Source organism: Notothenia rossii, assembly GCF_949606895.1.
Source record: "Notothenia rossii genome assembly, chromosome: 3".
Lineage (NCBI taxonomy): Eukaryota > Metazoa > Chordata > Actinopteri > Perciformes > Nototheniidae > Notothenia > Notothenia rossii.
Window position 1 is genome coordinate 29,782,644 of NC_136901.1, and position 17,388 is coordinate 29,800,031.

Below are 17,388 nucleotides of genomic sequence, written 5' to 3' on the forward strand. Positions count from 1 at the left end.
CATGCAAACAGACACACTTAAAAAAAAACTAACACTTAACTGTTTTAAGGATTTTCTGAATCAAATTGTGTAACTGTTAATCAGTTTTATTTTATTATATCCCAGCAAAACAAAACATGTGGTTTTAGTTGGAGTAATTCATTATAATACGAATTACGATCGGAAGTAGCTGGAAAAAGATATCATGCAAAAAAAAGATCAACTTATAACATACAAGTGGGAAATAAATGATTTCCAAAGAAACAGACTTATCTTATTGGTATATTATTTGGTATTTAACATCATCTTAGATAATTGATGTGCAAATAAACATAACACAAAGCTTCAGAGCTATGCTGCTAACCCAAGTTAATAAAGTTAAATAGTAAACACAATTTAAAAGTGTAGAGCTGTTATAATATATTTTCCGTTTCCCACGCACACACCTCTGCCTCCATGACGGTAGGAGTGTGTGCAACACACACTCACTGCTCACACTCCTCCAGTAGAGAAAGCCATTGATTTCACTATTGAATTATACTTTATTATACTATATATTTATTTTTAGTTTGTGTCCAAAATCATAATACCACTGTTCATTTGGACACATTAGGACACAAGTCAATATCTCTTAGTTATCCTTGATCCTAAAAAAGAAAAATGCAAACACACACAGAGCAATTGTAATTCACTAGTGACAAGCTTTAATTGTTGTTTTGAGACATTTTAGTTAGTTATATATTCTGTCAACTGATTTTAATATCATCAGCATCAGTTCATGTTTGCTGGGTGTGCTTTCTTAAATGTGGGGTTGAGTTGACCCTGTTTTCTTTTTGCTAACATTTGGAACGCTCCTTCGTTGAGTTAAGTCCGCAGTGGGTGAAAGAGACGGAGGACGGAGGTGTTGATAGTTTATCACAGCTGATGTAATGCTGGAAGTAGGCAGCGTGTCGTGCCTACTGACTGTGGGTGGTCATGTGCGTGAAGCTCGGAAGTTAAATACAGCCCACTTCTCAAGAAACACCTACAGAATGGGTCCATATCGGCATTTTCTTATCAGAACTCAAATCACAAGATGTGTCCCTCTGGAGGGAACTTTGGCATTTAAGCATTTGCACAAAAAGCTATATAACACACTACAGGGAAGGGAAACCTAAAAACAGCTTTACATTTGGTTATGAGGCTTCATTTTGTAAGTGTCAAGCAGCCAAATCAGAATTAAGTCTGTGTAAGTGTCCTGCACATAACATATACATTTATTTCTTCTGATTCGTCCTGCTAATGTTGCCAATAAGATGAATCTTTTTGCTGCGGCTTGGCAGGGAAACGGCCTCCTTGGAATTGATTTAATTTTAGTCGCGGCACAAGGGCAACAAAGCCAGGATGGGCTGATGGAAAAATGGGCAATGACTCACCAACAGTCAAATGGTGAGTGTTGCATTAAGATATACTTCATCTTGGCATTATGTCTGCTATGTTTTGAGCAGACGGAACATTTACATTGTTACAGCAAAGGGACGGAATAGATGAAGACGAAAATAAAACGCTACCAAATAAAAAGACATGCAACATTAACAAAATAAAAATAAAATAAGTACACATCCAAGGTAGAAGAAGATAGATAGCAGTAGTCAAATACAATACAGGCTTACCTGACAAAGATGTCTAGTGTCAGTGTTACAATTACATCTCTGGTGTGTGAGGAACAAAGGCAGCAGGGAGTGTGTGTGTTGTTACAGAAGCTATCAGACAGGGGATCAAAGTGTGTGTGAGTGTGTCTTGCAGGGGGCTTTGGGGTCAAGAACAGCTGTAACTTGAACAGGGGGGGGACGTTTTATTTCACCATAACGTAGAAATGTCTTCTAACCTTTTACCGAGCACCTTGCAAATGTTGTCATTGTTGTTCCATTAGTACTAATATCACTTCTCCATAAGCACACACACACACAAACAGCTGCAGAAGAGCTCCTAGGTGTCTGGGCACTTTAAGCTCGGCTGCATGTGTAAGTGTCAGCACTGGAGAAGATAATTCCTCGGCATGCTAGCGTGGATAAACAGGGAAAATGGCTTCTTCATTATTGGATTCACTTTGCACAACAACTGTCCCCATAAGCCTTAATTTCCTTCAACAGCTTTATATTTGGCAGGAGTTCCTTCCAGCAGCATGTGAGTCGCTGTGCAGAAGTTTTATGGAGCCGTGCATCACTTTACAGCGTTCAATTATGACTCTGTCTCAGGTGCTTAACTCTCTGTATTTAGTGAATCCATTTTTGGCAGCTGGAGGTTTAGCATTAGCACGATACGCTAACAATTACAAATGTTGCTGTGAGCGGAAACGTCGCTGTTTACAAGGATTGAAATTAGTGTGACATTATAAAAATGACTGTTCGCTACATTTTCACACTCTTCTTCTGAACTTTTTTCATTTTATAATGTTAGCTTGTGGCATACTTAAATATAAACACCATCAAAAATAATTTCAACAGCTTGAAGGCTAGCATTAGCATGTTACAAACACACTAAAACATGTTGCCATGAGCTGAAATGTTGCTGTTTACAAGGAAAAGTATTTAAGTAGAAGTACCATTAAAAGTACTGAAATACTCTGCTACTGTTTGGAAATCAAAATATAACTTAAGTGAAAGCACAAAAGTATCAATAGAATACTTGGGTACACAGACTAAAAGTACTCACTGTGCAGAATAACCATTTTGCTTTAACATTCAATTGTTCTCTTTTCACCAACAACATACAGAACCCATCACAGGAGAGAAAACCTAAACAAAGCAGAATAGGTCCTCTCTAAGATGTTACTTTCTCATTTCGCTCCACGGGAAAAATGAGTTTGTAATCCAAAATACATTCTACTCTAACTTTTTTAATACAACATACAATGTGTAATGTCCTTGTACGCATATTTTGGGATTGATTGTTTCTTTTGCCACTCAAGTTTACTTATTTGAATGATCAGTGAACCAGCTGTGATTCTGAATGAAAAGCATCACAGTTGGCAATTGATCCCTTGTGGATTGTTGTAATAACAGAACATTTCTTCTTATGATTGAACCATTCTTGCCAGGTGTTCTAACTTCTGTTTTTGTTCTTTAATAAAAAAAATGTATCCACCCCATACAAGTAGTCAAGCGATCAACTCTAAATGTAAAAATACTGGTTCAGATTGGGAAAGCATGTTTTGACTCTGTTCCCTGAATAAGAGTAATTGCGGTGATGTTTAATAATATGAAAATGTTAATCATGACAAGCGCGTTGTGTGGGTGTTTAAATTTGATCTCGTTAAAACACTTCACCTCCGAAATTGAACCCGTTCTAATTCTGCAGTTCAGAAGAGGCATGTGAAAATGAATGTGTTTTATTAAATCCCTGGAAGGATACTTTATTAGAAATGAAAGCTTTTCATCTGACAGCAGTAACATTATCTCCGTCCTGAGGACCGTTAGTTTAGCATTAGCATGAAGTGAGGAGCATGCCCACTGTGACAATAATAGAATAAAATGTATTTTTAATGCTCCTAATGGGGATCTTTTATACACATCAAATATGACATGTTCTCACAGTAAGCTATTCATTGCATTAAACTGTTGTCTGATCAGAGATTGTCTTTGTTAAACAACTTTGAGCAGGATTTCCTAATATTATTGAATACAAATATTTTTGGAGCTTTAGCTCCCATTCTTTTAAAATTTGAAAATATATATTCATGCAGCAGTTCAGGGATGTTTCCATATCACTTTCATGATTTTCTACCTTTCTCTGCAGTCAAACCACATATAACTTGCCCTCATTTCCATGTTTTTGAAATGCTTTTCCATCATAATGGAGGAAGCGCCAAGCTTTTTACACTGTTATCATGAGGAGTGTGCTATTCAGGAGATAAAAGAGATGATCAGAATCTGAGGAGAATCCTCTCAGTCTGTAGGCATCTGCATCTCCAGCACTGCTGGAATATTCATGTTACCTCTAATGCAGAGACAGTTATTGCGTGCTTCTTGTATATTTGATGTTTTTGAGATAGCAGCGGTGTGTTCAGGAGTCGCTTTGAAGCTGCCGGTGTAATGGCAGCAGCCTCGGTCAGAGCTCTACCTGCATAAATCCATTTGCATCGGACTGCATAGGATACCGTGCCAGGCAGAGATAACACTGCATCTTTTCACAGGCAGGCAGCCAGGTATTTCTCATTAGCAGTTCAAGGTGTTTCTCAGAGAGGAACATTAGCTTCAGCAGGTCTGTGTTCACATGCACATTAGTGGGAGAATTTCTGATTATTGTTTGATTGTAATTAGGGTTATGAGTGATTCATTTGCTAATGGATGATTAAGAGGCTGCATGGTCCAGCTGGAGAGGTTGAGTTCAAATTTGGGCAAACATTTAGTTTTAGCCCATTTCTTACTAGTATTTTATATATAAAGTCAGGCACTCTTGTACAATAAGAAGATTGAGCCTCCAGCAAATGTATCGGTATGAAAAACAAGCTTCCAGCAAGAACCAACAGCACCATGAACTCTTCATTTGAGGACAGTTTGGTCATGCACCATATTATACCTGCAAACATGTGTGGCATTGCTTCAGCCACACCTAAACAGAGTGCGTTATTTGGTATCACCTAGATTCTAGAAACTTCCTTTATTGAGCTGTTGATGGACAGTTCTTGCATTTTCGCGAGTCTTCTGAGAGACAGGCAGGGTGGATTTGGCATTAATATTGCAACCACAGGCACACAGACAGAATCTAATATAACATGGGTCTGGTTTGCAGCCTGAGGCTACACATCCTGTAGGTGGAGAGCATGCTATCTCCTGTTTGCTGCTAGGTGGAGCCCGAGTATTCGTGGAGAGCGGCAATCCCCATCCGAGTTTTTCCTCTCACCTTTCTCTGGTCTCCACACACACTCACTCCCAGCCAGTGCGCACATTTGGTTAGTCAGAGGCGCAGGGAGCTCAGTGTTTGGACCCAAACAACTCAGATCTTCCCCCTGCGGAGCTTCTCCCTCCAGATTTCCTCTCCTGGATACTCTTTTTCTGTTAGCGAGAGAGGACAGGGCTGCTGGTATTTTGCGTTTTAGCTTCATGGGACGTGATGTAGCCCCCGCACCGAAGGACGGCTTGTGCCATAAAGGGATGTAAGGGACAGGCGCGTGGATAAAACACGAGGAAGCTGCTGTCTCTCCGCGACATCACCGAGAATCGGATTGTGGGCCGAGGCTGTTTACCCCGGGATATTGAACGCATCTGCTGGGGGGAACTGTTTGGATTCGTTGTTCTCTCCGAAACCCGTTTCATCAAGCCCTTCCTCACACCGCGCGTAAGGACGCTACCCACCGCCTGAGAGACAGTTTGGAGAGAAATGATCACTAACACTTTGAATGGAAGGACGTGAGCCAGCCCTGCTGTTCAGCAGTCCTCTCTAACCCCGCGGTAAGTGCGACTTCACTAAATGCACGTCTCCGTTTGTGCGCACATCCAAAATAATGTTCAAATTGAGCTCCGGGCGACAACAATGAATCCCTGCAGCAGATACTGTGGATGTGCTTGCGCTTCACTCTTTATTACTTTAACTGGCCATCGATGCGTTCAGGTGTAATCAGCGCAGATCAACGCACGACATATTGATAGCCAATATGAACATGTAAATGTCCTGTTGGACTAATTAACCCTTTCTGAATGATTGATTGTGATCTGATGTATGGGAAATGTTGAGCAGTTGTTTTACCCTCACATGGAGCTCCAAACAAATGTCTTTGCAAATAAGTTGCATATTGGATGCATGCCTATGAATGAAGTTGTAGCATTTTAAAGTCTTGCATTTGAATTGTGGACAGTTTACATTGAACATAGGCCTCCATCGTGTGTGGACAGAAGCTCAGGACTGATGCATACATCAGAGGTGAACCAGTGCAGGCCTGCTCCTGTTGTTCAAAATGTGTAGGAGTGTGAGGATGGATGCAGTGGTGTGAGCATCTGCATTTTTCCTGATGGTTTGACTGTGTTGCTATAAAATGTTGAAGTTATTGGCTATATATCCCCCTTTTCCAAAGTGTGACTGTTGGCTTTGTGAACGCTGCACAACAAATATCACTATTTAATGTACACGCACTGTATGAAAAGAGGGAATAGTGAATGAAGCCCTGCTGAGGGAGACATGCTGTCCTGTGTCTGAGAGAGGAGCAGGGCTGCAGTAGGCTTTGATGTGAGGACAGCACACTGTCTTTTAACATCTAAATCAAAGAGGGAAAGGTCGCACAGCCTCACTGAATCTGAGGAGAAGTTTCCTCAGCGCTGCAAAATCATGCCCTATACTTAATATTTAGAACATGGTCCATTATTTTTTCCATTTTCAAGAACTCTGAAGAATTTGTCATGGGTTTTTGACATGTGTTTGGCTTCTTTTGTGTAATGTATTTCCCCCTATTTCAGAATATCATAAACTATATTGATGGTTTTGACAATTAGATGTCCTGGAATGCAGTACCATTTGACATATAATCTGCATCATCACAAACACCCACACCTACAAAAACACACACACACACAAAACAGAAAAAAGCACGATTTGAAACACAAGGGGACGTTTGATGCTTCCTGACTGAACGGTTATGTCAACATGTTTCCAGTATGTTCACATAAATAAGTGCTGCTCCTGGTGGAATATAATCTGGGTTATATTTAATATAACAGCAGTTGAACTTGACATCTGCTGTGATGCCTGATAGGACGCGGCGCTGTTTGAAAATAGAATAATTGTTCCCTTGAAGCTGTTGTGCTGCAGTCCATTGTAGGGAGACAGTGAGCTGAACATGAGAGCATTAATTCAATCGCTTATCTCGGGTAAAGTAACACATTGAGATAGTGATAGAAATAAAAATGTGCATGCTAGATCTATTGTTTTCGCCATGTCCTCAGATCCCAGTAAATGGTATGGTTTTTCTCATCACTTGACAATATATATATTTTTCATTCACTGAAAAAATATTGAAACCCTTGACATTAAACACTTAAAATAATTCATTCATCGCAGGCCTTTTATAGGAAAGTTATCCAGCTCGTATTTTGTCTGCAAAGTGACTCATTCTGCAAGTACAACATGCTGTGTATCACATATTTCTTCCTGTTGATTTACCTTTACACCAATACCGTTTGTTGCCCTCATTGGGAAGCATGCTTCATCTTAATTTTGTTATTGGATGATCCCTCTCTCTGCGACAGCTAGTGCACTGATTTGCATTGGCAGTTCCATTTATTTGATTTGATTTTTGCTTTTTTTGGATACGTTTGCAAGCCAGGATGAAATCCAATTTGTCGTTGCTGTATGAATGGAGGCTCCATTTCTTCATTAGGTTAGCTTTATGAGGGGTGCAGCTTCATGGCTCATTATGTTCAGGGAGGGTTTTTTTCTTTTGCTTCAGTTTGGATAACCAAACTCTATCCCAAAAATATTCACTCGCTCACACGTTTTCTGTCTATTCTCCTCATCTTTTGTGCTTTAATTGTAAAGTAGATGTGGTAAATTGGATGATTTATGTTTTGAGATTAAATGTCCCTTTTTATTCCCAAGGCCTATCAACTGTAAAGAACCTGAATTTCTCTTTTAGTGAGACCTTCTGAGTCCCACTATGCACAATTATTAATCGACCCTGGGCTGAGTGAATGAAAAGCTTTTCATGTTTTCATCTCGCTGCTTTGTCTGTGTCGATCTGGCATACGTTGAATGAAGTGCTCAAGGTCATACTGTGCATACTCTTTCAAATTTGACATTCGTATTTTGTCGCAGTGAATTTACAATCATCTCTTTCTTTTTTTGAGGCTGTGGGTTGGTTGTGACCATGGAAATGATGGGAAATTGTTTGTGGATATGTATTCATGAAGGTCAGAAAGATTCTGTAAAGTCACAGATTACAAAAACTTTTTAGGCAGATAGCAAAGTTGAGTTACATCCAGTGAAACCACATGTATTCAGTAGACCTCAAACACTGATTAAACGATACCAAGACTAAATTACTTGACAACTCCCAACCTCTCAAATGTTTCCTGAATATTTTTCGATTAATTTGGACCTTTGAAGAGACAAAACATTTAAACATTTTCCAATTTTGCCCAATTTCTTTCATTTTAAAGACCACATTTTTAATCTTCAAGAGAATATTCAGAAGTTACAACTATGATCAGCCTTTACTTCATACCGTGGACCAATAGAAACCTTGATAACTGCAGTATGCGCCCTCACGTTATTTACACATTTCTTTTACTCCGTTTTGTCTTCCTGATGGTTATTTATTAACCACAATGGAGCAATAAACCACACACCATAGCATATGGAGCTATGGTTTAGTCATTCATATATCCTTTACATGGAAAACTGTTGCATTTTCCATGCACATCACGAGATTACACTTGTTTTTTGCTTTATTTATGATAAGCAATGTTTCACGAGTTCCTTGTAAGTAGGGAATTAAGGAAGATTTTCTAAATGATGGATTTTAAAATTTGTTTTGCGGTTGAATCCGGGCGGATGCTGACATGTATTACAGAAACACCTTCACAGATGAAGCTTCATGTTTTCATGGATATCTTTGGTCTTTGATTTTTAGATAAAAAGGATGGTTCTATCTCCAGTTGAACCCCATACATATCAGAAAGCTTGTATGCAATGCATATGCTATTTCTTCTGTTTTAAAACATAATACGTTAGTCATGTGCCAAAAAAAGCTTTCTGCCAGCCACTTACTGTACTGTATTAACATTCCTGCAGGCCCTGTCTCACCTACAGCTTCAGAAGGGCCCTCTGGTTTTTCTAAGGTCCCTCAGAGCAGAGTTATCCTGCTGTTAGGAGGAGACAGGTCACTCTGATGGGGCCCTTTCTCTGGCAGGAATGTCACATGAAGAAAATCCAAAAGCAGAGAAAGCACATGGCCGAGGAGAGGTCCTCAAGGTCTGCGCCCCTCGACACTTTAGCTGTCCACTCTCATAAAGAGCTCTGCACAAAGGGTTTGACTCGAGCTTTCACAATCCCTTCAGGAAGTGGAGCTTACAGTGGAGACTTCAGATGGTGCATGATGGGAGGAACAGATGATACGTTTCTTGATTCTGTATGGCTCTGTGAGGAGTAAGCCCACTGTTTGGGAGCATTTACGCATACAAATCAGAGAAAACAGAAGATAACTATCATATCAAACATATCATAAGTTGCTAAAGGCATAGCACATGTTGTTACATACTATTTATATCCGTTCAGGTTCATGCAAAGCATTTTCCTTAAAAGCTATGTTTTTTGTTCTTCATCTAAACCCTGCAAAAAACTTGAGAATAAAAGTGTCTCTGGAGATCTTTATATATATTTGGTAAATCAAATCATATATTTTTCACCAGCACATATTTTATTTACCGACGTGATGACGGGATTATCAGATGCAAACAATATGGTGGCTGAATCCTACCCCAACAAGTGAATAGCATGATAAAGGAAGGGTTGGTGATGCACTTATGAACTTCACATCACTTAGATGTTATACCACTTCAGTGAGGGTGTGTTGATAGGGCGAGGTCATGGTCAATCCTGACAATAAATACTGGAGGAAATGAAGGCAAGGACGCTTCTTTGTATTCAAGTAGAAGGTTGGTTAACCTTAAGTCAAGTGATGCTAGAATGCCATTTTGTACTTTTGCATTCACTTCTTGAATTCCACTTCACTTCATTGTGAATATGCATTTCATTTTATAAAGCGCTTCAAGGCGGTTTTCATCATCCAGCTCAAGTGTAGACGTGAACATGACCAGTGCAACATTTTCATGCTTCACACTGCAGTTTTTATTTCCTTAAAGCCACCCCTCCACCCTAATTTGACACATACGATGAGTTTAAGTTGTCCCCAGGGGGGTCAAACACTTAGCAGACACATTTTAGCACTCGACAAGTTCTGCAGGCAGAGAGACAAAGCTCTCACGCCGAGGGGAGCGTAAAGCATTAAGTAGCTTGTGCAGATGTGTATTAATTTTATGAATGGAGACTGAGATACCATCCTTGTACTAAAGAGGGTTTGCCCTTCAACATGTGTGTCCAGTGAACTTGACATGCATCTGTATCCCAAAACAAAGCAGTTTGTTGTATAATATTGTTAACCCTAGCCCCAATACAGATAAAGTAGCCCATGGAAAAATAATGCGTAAGAGTAAAAAGGATTCTTTATAGGCTGGAGTGCAGATATGGACCCAAAAATGTCAACTTGGCATTTAAAGCAATCCAAGCCGCTCTTACGACGCTGTTGCTGGTGTTAAAAGGAATCCAACAGCTATGAAAATGACACAGCCTGATACAGCCGCACTATATCAACCTCTTTACTACTCGGTAAAATCTCCTGCATTTGTCTTATGTGCATCTTACAGTCAAGTTTCTTTGCAACAATATTGATTGCTTTTCCCTTTGTTTGAGTGTTTTTTTTTCCGCCTTGTGAACTTTGGACCAGTGAAGAGGATTCAAACAAAGATGCAATGCTTCTCCGAGGCCGAAGCCCTAAAAGAAGTTAATTTATGGCCTGTTTGGGAGGCAGGTTTGGGCTTGAATACATAATGAGGTAGTGCACCTGCAGCTGCATACAAATGAATGGAAATGACGGTTAGTATTTACGCCTCCCTAAACTATTGGGACCTCCTGATCTGACCACTAATAGGCCAGAGAAGAGGAATGAAGATAGGAATCTTGTTCACAGGCTGCTGTTTCTGCAAATATCAGCTGCAGAATTCATGATTTGGTTTTCGTTAAAATTATACAACCTTTTAAAATATGTGTGGGACACAATGGGCCCCTGGGAGACATGTGATTTAAAAGTGTTACTTATAACACTTTAGATTTAGTTTTGGATAAAACAATCCATGACAACATTGTTTTTTTTCTGCCATACTTTCATCCTTCCACTTGAAAAGAGCTTGTGACACAAAGTATGAATGCCTTCAAGAAATGACAATATCCTGCTTAACCTTTTAGATTAAAACACCAGTTCTTGATTCAGTTGATAACATGTAGATGGTAGAAGGGGGGATAGTTACAGTATTTTCACACTGTTGCATGGCTCCATAATAAAGGATACTTTTTCTTAATAAGAGGAATGCATAGTTTTAGCATGCACTAAACCAGGGTGCATTATTTGAGCCTGTAAAAGTCTAATTCCATTTCTGACTTCAAAATGTATTGAGCATTTCAGCATCTCCCTCTGAGCTTGTGACCAGATTGATTTTCCTAATCGATAGCATGTGATTGGATTTAGGCTTGTGTGAGTGGGGGGTGGATCTGGCAGGGACGACTGCTCGTTCTCCTCGGGAGGAGCCCCTCTTTGGTTCCCATCTGTATGACCTCCTGCACAGTGCATTTTAAATCTTTACATTCTGCACACTTACTACCCTGCCTCACGTCAGGTTGGTATAATGGCATCAGAAATGTGTACCCAGTGTCACATTTAAACTCCGCTGCCAGCCCTTTGTCACCTCCGGAGTGGAGATGACTGAATTGATGCTCCGCCCCAGTGGAGCAAAACCGTTTAAATGACAAAACATTTCTGTCTCACCTTGAACTTAATTGACTGCATGAGAGCTGGCGTTTGGAAAGTGCTGACAGAATGACTTCTGTTGTTGGAGCTATAGACGGAGCCTTTTCTGTTTTTATCCTGCTGTCGCACCATGCATCTGTTTCTCTTATGCAGGATGCATGGTGGCGTCATAAAGCAGTGCATTATGGATGGTTCATGTGACATGTATTACTCCTAATGGGCTTACTGTCTGTATGCATTAGTATGTATCACGTTTCTGCAGGGAGGAGAAGTGGCAAATGGCTTCTTTGCATTCAAGGGCGTATTCAGATATGTGGATCGTTATTCAGGCACATTTCTTCCAAAAGAAATATCTAAGTTTTCCACTTGAAGAAGCAGTCGCTAACAAGCTACCTGATGAACCAGGTGTGCTGTCAGTCACTCAGCTGGAGGACTGGGTACTGGAAACACCCCCCCCCCACTATCCACTCGTATATTGGGGCTGTCTGTGATGCTGAGCCGCAATGGTGGCAACTGTAGGATTTCGTAGAGGGGAGCCACAAGACTGTAATCAGTCATTATGTCAGGAGAGAGCCCCGTGAGCCCCACTGCAGCTCATTCAGCCAAATAATAAGCAGCAGATAACAGAGCTGGAGCCCAACCCCCCTCTGCCCCCCCTCAGCATGGAGCTGGAAAACGGGGGGGCCTCTTCCTCTTGTCTGCCCACGTATGGACGTCACCTTGGTTCAAGGGCTGCATCGAGCTTTCCTATGTTCTGAAGGACTGAAAACTCCAGCTGTTGTTCGGAGACCTCCCTCCTCCGGTTAATGCCAAACACACCTTGAGGTGCTGACAGCGAGTGTGTGTTTATTTTGGCTAATGATTGCAAGCAGAAATATGCTTTAGAGTCAAAATCTGTGTCAAGTAACACTACAACGGGATGTTGACATATGAATGTGTGTTTCACATTATGTTTTTTTTAATACCTCAAATATCGTTTTTTTAGATCATATTTTATAATAAAAATACAATTAAATGATACGTAGATCTACAGAATAGTTATTGTCAAGTATTTCCCATTGTAAAAAAGCCAAAAAAGGCAGTTTTAGCTCAAATATGAACCTTTTCTCTGTTTTACATCATATTAAAGTGAATATCTTTGTGTTAAGGATTGAAAAAGGTGACATTTAAAGACATCAGCATGGACTTCGAGGATAGGATAAACATCTTTCATTATTGTTGGACATTTTATTGACACACAAAGTAATAATGATATTTATATTACAATAAAGTCTGATAAATGTTGATAATATTAAAATAGTGTTGGATTTTTAACCAACACATACTGTATAGCTGCAGATGGATTTAAAAGGTTATTTTTTCAGTGTTTGTTTACTGTGTGATATTGAATGATTCATCGCTCTCCCCCTTTAAGCCCCATTACTTTCTCCTCACTCTCATGGAGTTTTGTCATTCCATAACAAGGGTCACCGTCTCCCATTGTCTCGCTGCAGCCTCCCTCTGTGTCACAGTATTGAGTAGTTCTGCTGGGTGAGCGGTGCCATATAAGATCCATACATCATGCTGCAGACAGACTGACAGACAGTGGGAGTGGAGACGTCAGATCCGCCCCTCTCTTACTGCTCTCCACAGTGCTTCTGCTTTAATATCCCCCCTCTTCCTTCCCCAGTGCACTTGACATGCTCATGATATAAATGTTTTTATGGTGAATGGTGCATGGATAATTCTGTGTCCAATAAATGTTTTTTTAAACCAGCTCCGAGGATGCTTTTCATAGAGATATTTGTTCGACCGCCACATTATAATTGCTTCACTAGTATATTCATGCAAAGATTGATAGTTAGATTAATCTCATCAAAATGTTAAGCTTTTATAATCTTCTCATGGACCCCTTTTACTCTCTCATACATAATAAATGCAGCTAAAAGTCAGCCTCACTGAGCTTTAGCTTAGCACAGTAGCATGCTAGCCCCATATGAAGCTGCTGCATGCCACCAGACAATGAGCGCTCTAAGGTCAGCGAGGGTCCGCCCTTTATGGGATTCCTGCCCATAATGATTAATAGGGAAGGTGTAGTTATTGCCTTGGAAGTCATCAGTGGAATGCTGCAGTTAAAGCAGCCATTTGTAATCCAATTTCATTACACCTATGCTTACGTTTTCTCTTTCTTAAGGGATTGTTTTCTTTTTCTCCTATTCAGTTTTTGCTAATGACCAACCCATTATCGATTGGTATTGACAAAAAAAGATTGCTTTGTTCCAGCCTTTCCTATCAGTCTATTCTCTCCCAAAGCAGTAGAAATGACAGAATCCCACCACTACTGGCGGCTTCAGACCAAAAGTCCATTTAGTTTTGTTGTCACTTTGTGAAAGGTTAGGCTTCTGTAATCTTGTTTATGTTTTTGGTCACGAGTAAGCCTCCCTAAGCCAGCTTTGTGTCCAACACAGCTGGAGAGGCCTTCACAATTTCAGCAAAGCAGAAATAATTGGTCCATTGGCTGGGAGGCAGCCATGACACACAGGTAATGTTTAATGTCTGTCTCTCAGCTGGCGATTGCAAGATATTTATACTCTTTGTGTTGCCTTGGTAAACATGGATACACAATGGTATGGAGCACTTTTATAGAAGGCATTTTGGTTTGGTTTTTGTGCTAAATGTGATAACTTCCCAGTTGGGGTTAAAACCTCCTGGAATCTTCAATGAAGTACCTTTTATCTTTTCCCTTTGTTTGTTTTTTTCCTGCTGTGCATCATCTATCCCTGCAAAAAAAATGCTCATGCTCATCCAGTAGTTAATAATAACCTTTCCTTCTATACAATAACAGACCCTAGAGAAACCTTTTCCCCTCAATTTAGCCCTCTTGACTCTGAGTACACTGCCTCCATCTGACGGGGACTTTTGGATTTGAAAGTCGGTCGTAGCCACTTTTAATTATACTGGCAGTAAAGGATGAAACTGACCGGGGATGAAGTGCTTTTTGTGCATCGATTTTCCTCCGGGTACATAGATGCACTGGAGAGAGGGAGAGACAATTGTAACCTCCTTGATCGCTGCACTGCAGGAAAACAAAGGGGGGGCTCCATGCAAAGGCCCTGCTTTCTTTTTAGTATAATGAGAGCATGTACATCAAACCAACCTCCTCATCTAATTAGGAAATTCCATTGAATAAGAAAGCAACTCTGGAAAGAGGCCACATAGGCCCTTTACCTTGATGGAGTTTTGATGGTTTCTGTGATCTGTTTGGACATCTGACAAACTTTGGCCACCCTTTGGCGTGTTTTTTTGTAACCTGGTCGACAAGGTGTGGTTGTAGACGGAGCCTTTGAGCTCTCCCCTAGGGATTTCTGCCTACTCCAGGGATCTTAAGCCTTTATTTTGGCAGAATGTCCCCTCACCTGGGTATCAGGAGAGTGACTGTCACCTTCACTGCCCTAAGGTCCCGGCAGGATTCCTGCAGACCATGAAAAGATGACAGCCTGGCTTTTGTTTGCTTGTTTTCAGATGACGCTTCCCCCTATTTTCCTTGAGAACTTCCTCTGGCTGCGTGCTTTGCAAAGTCGCACCAGCAGATGCGACAATTCGTCATGCATAAGAAACCCCACTCCTGCTGCCATCTGTCCACTTGTGTCATTTAACATGCACCGCCAGTTTGTTGTGGTACCCATTACCCTTATACAATTTTGATGGCATGCAAAATATGCTGAACCCATCTCACGACCTCCCAACCTCACTCTTTAAAAACGTATTCCCAACCTATGCGTGACCCAGGTAACAGAAACCAGAAAATATACGGACTGTCACCATATTTAGCCTCTGAGGCTTGTGGATACGTTTGCCATTTAGTGGCCCGGTATACTGTTACCTCCACTGGATGGCTGGAAGGAATTATTACGGCCAGTCAAACTGAAATATTACTTTCCCCGACATGATTCCTCGATGACCTAACAAATTCAACATGCCTAACCATATCAGATAAAAAACCTAGGAGGGATTGCTTTAACTACTTTAGGAAATCATGCCATATTCAGGAGCCATGTTTACCTACAATAAGAAAACTAAAACACAATGGAAATAGGCATGAAACAAATACAAGAACATCAATATTGGACTTTTTCTGTAAAATGCTTAAACAGCTTAATAATTTGGCTATGGCAAGAACAATTAGACCAATTCTAATTATTAAATAGCAATCACATTGCATGTATGTGACTGGATAGATTTATTCCTAATACTATGGACTGTAGTTGGACAAGAAATTGGAATTACACATAAAACGTCTGATAATATATCCAATTACAATAGGGAAACTGGGGCAAAAGAACACTGCAACAATAAGGGAATAAGGTGTTTAACCAACCAAAGAACATCAATATTGTACTAGTCTGCAAAACACTCCTTTGTAGAAAGCAACATTATCGTGTTGCTGTAGTTACCCTAAATGTTGGAACAACACCTGCATTGTGAGCTCTGGATTCTCTAATATGGACATTGGGATGAATGTGTGCCAATGTCTCTGCTCTTGTTGTAGCTGCTTCAAAGATCCCACTCCATTAGTATGCAGCTCCTGTTTCAGCTGAACATCGAGCACTGGTAACCACAGCACACTGCTGCTCACCAGTATGATTGTTTCTGGTTTCTTCTCCCACCCCCACCCCATCTTTTATTCCCTCTTTCATAGCCGCAGTCACCCTTTTACACTTGCATTGCAGTTCCCAGTTCAGATTGACATTTCTGGTGACTTGGAAGTGGGATTTGAGGTGCTTTAAGAGTGAAGCATAAAGGTCATCCATACTTTGTTCTGTACAGCAGCAACAGCATATACTGGAGAAGAGAGGTGGACAAAGTACTAGTAGAAAATACTGAAGTGTTGAAATACTCTATTAGAAATAAAAGACCTGTGAGATACAGGCATGAGATCCGGTCTTGGGTAGAAATGTCAGATTATTTGACTAATGTGAATCTTGAAATATTTTAATTTCTTAATTTTTCAAATGCTTCTTCTTCGTGACATTGTGTGGCCTTGCATCAGCAATGCTAGTTTTTCTTTCTCCAACTATTCATTCACTTCAATCACATATGCTCATTGCTGGTGACCTGATGGCAATCTCTCTCTGTGTTCAGGAAGAATTGAACACATTTTCACAGCCTATATTGCAACATTAAAGCAGCCACATGCCTTCACCTCGGCCACTAACATAAAATAATGTAGTGCAGGCTCACAGTGATAGAAAGGTGCCTATCATTCTTTTGCAGAGCTTTTACTCCCCTCTAGGCGACGTGTTTAATATGACTCCACAAATGTGATTTAGTGGGCAGATAGCCTCGGGATTCAGAGGTCGCTGCCTCAGAGAGGCCTCCTGTGTGCAGTATGTGGCACAGACGTATGTAGGTTAGGTTATCTTTATAGCGAAAGAATCCTAACAGAAAAGCTACAACCACCAAGGGCAGAAAACATTTACATTTTTCCAGATTATTTCACAATGTCCAGCAGTTTCTTCCATCTCTATTTCCTGAAAGCATTCTATTTCCGAACATCAAATTCACATTACATGTTTTCCTTCTTTTCTCATCCCTGCCCTTTCTATATTCATCCTCTATTCAATTACTTTTCTGTTTCAGCAGAGGTTCTGTCTATACTATATTGCTCTGCGATGCGTGGTGCTACCCCACAGATTTATGTCGGAGCTGAAGGATGGCTGTCCAATTTTCTGCATGGATAGCAGAGCCGGTGGCATTGTGTGTGTTTTAGAGCTCTTGTCAGATGTGCGTTAAGGACGTATGGAGCACACAGCCATGTAATTCTTCCAGACAGTGGCCATTTCTGTCACATCATGCCATTAGCTTTTAGCTTGTGTATC

At 40.5% G+C, this 17,388-nt stretch overlaps 1 protein-coding gene across 24 annotated transcripts in view; it reads left to right on the forward strand.

Annotated features, from left to right (window-relative positions):
* Positions 1-4,882: 4,882 nt before the first annotated feature.
* LOC307031165 (adhesion G protein-coupled receptor L3) overlaps positions 4,883-17,388 on the forward strand; it is a 183,693-nt gene continuing 171,187 nt past the window's right edge. For 14 of the 24 annotated variants that reach the window (XM_079668006.1, XM_079668016.1, XM_079668004.1 and 11 more), the window contains exon 1: positions 4,884-5,411. The gene's annotated coding sequence lies outside the window, so the exon portion shown is untranslated. Of the gene's footprint in view, positions 5,412-17,388 lie in introns of all 24 variants that reach the window. The other 10 variants (XM_079668007.1, XM_079667996.1, XM_079668013.1 and 7 more) reach the window with 1 other exon arrangement.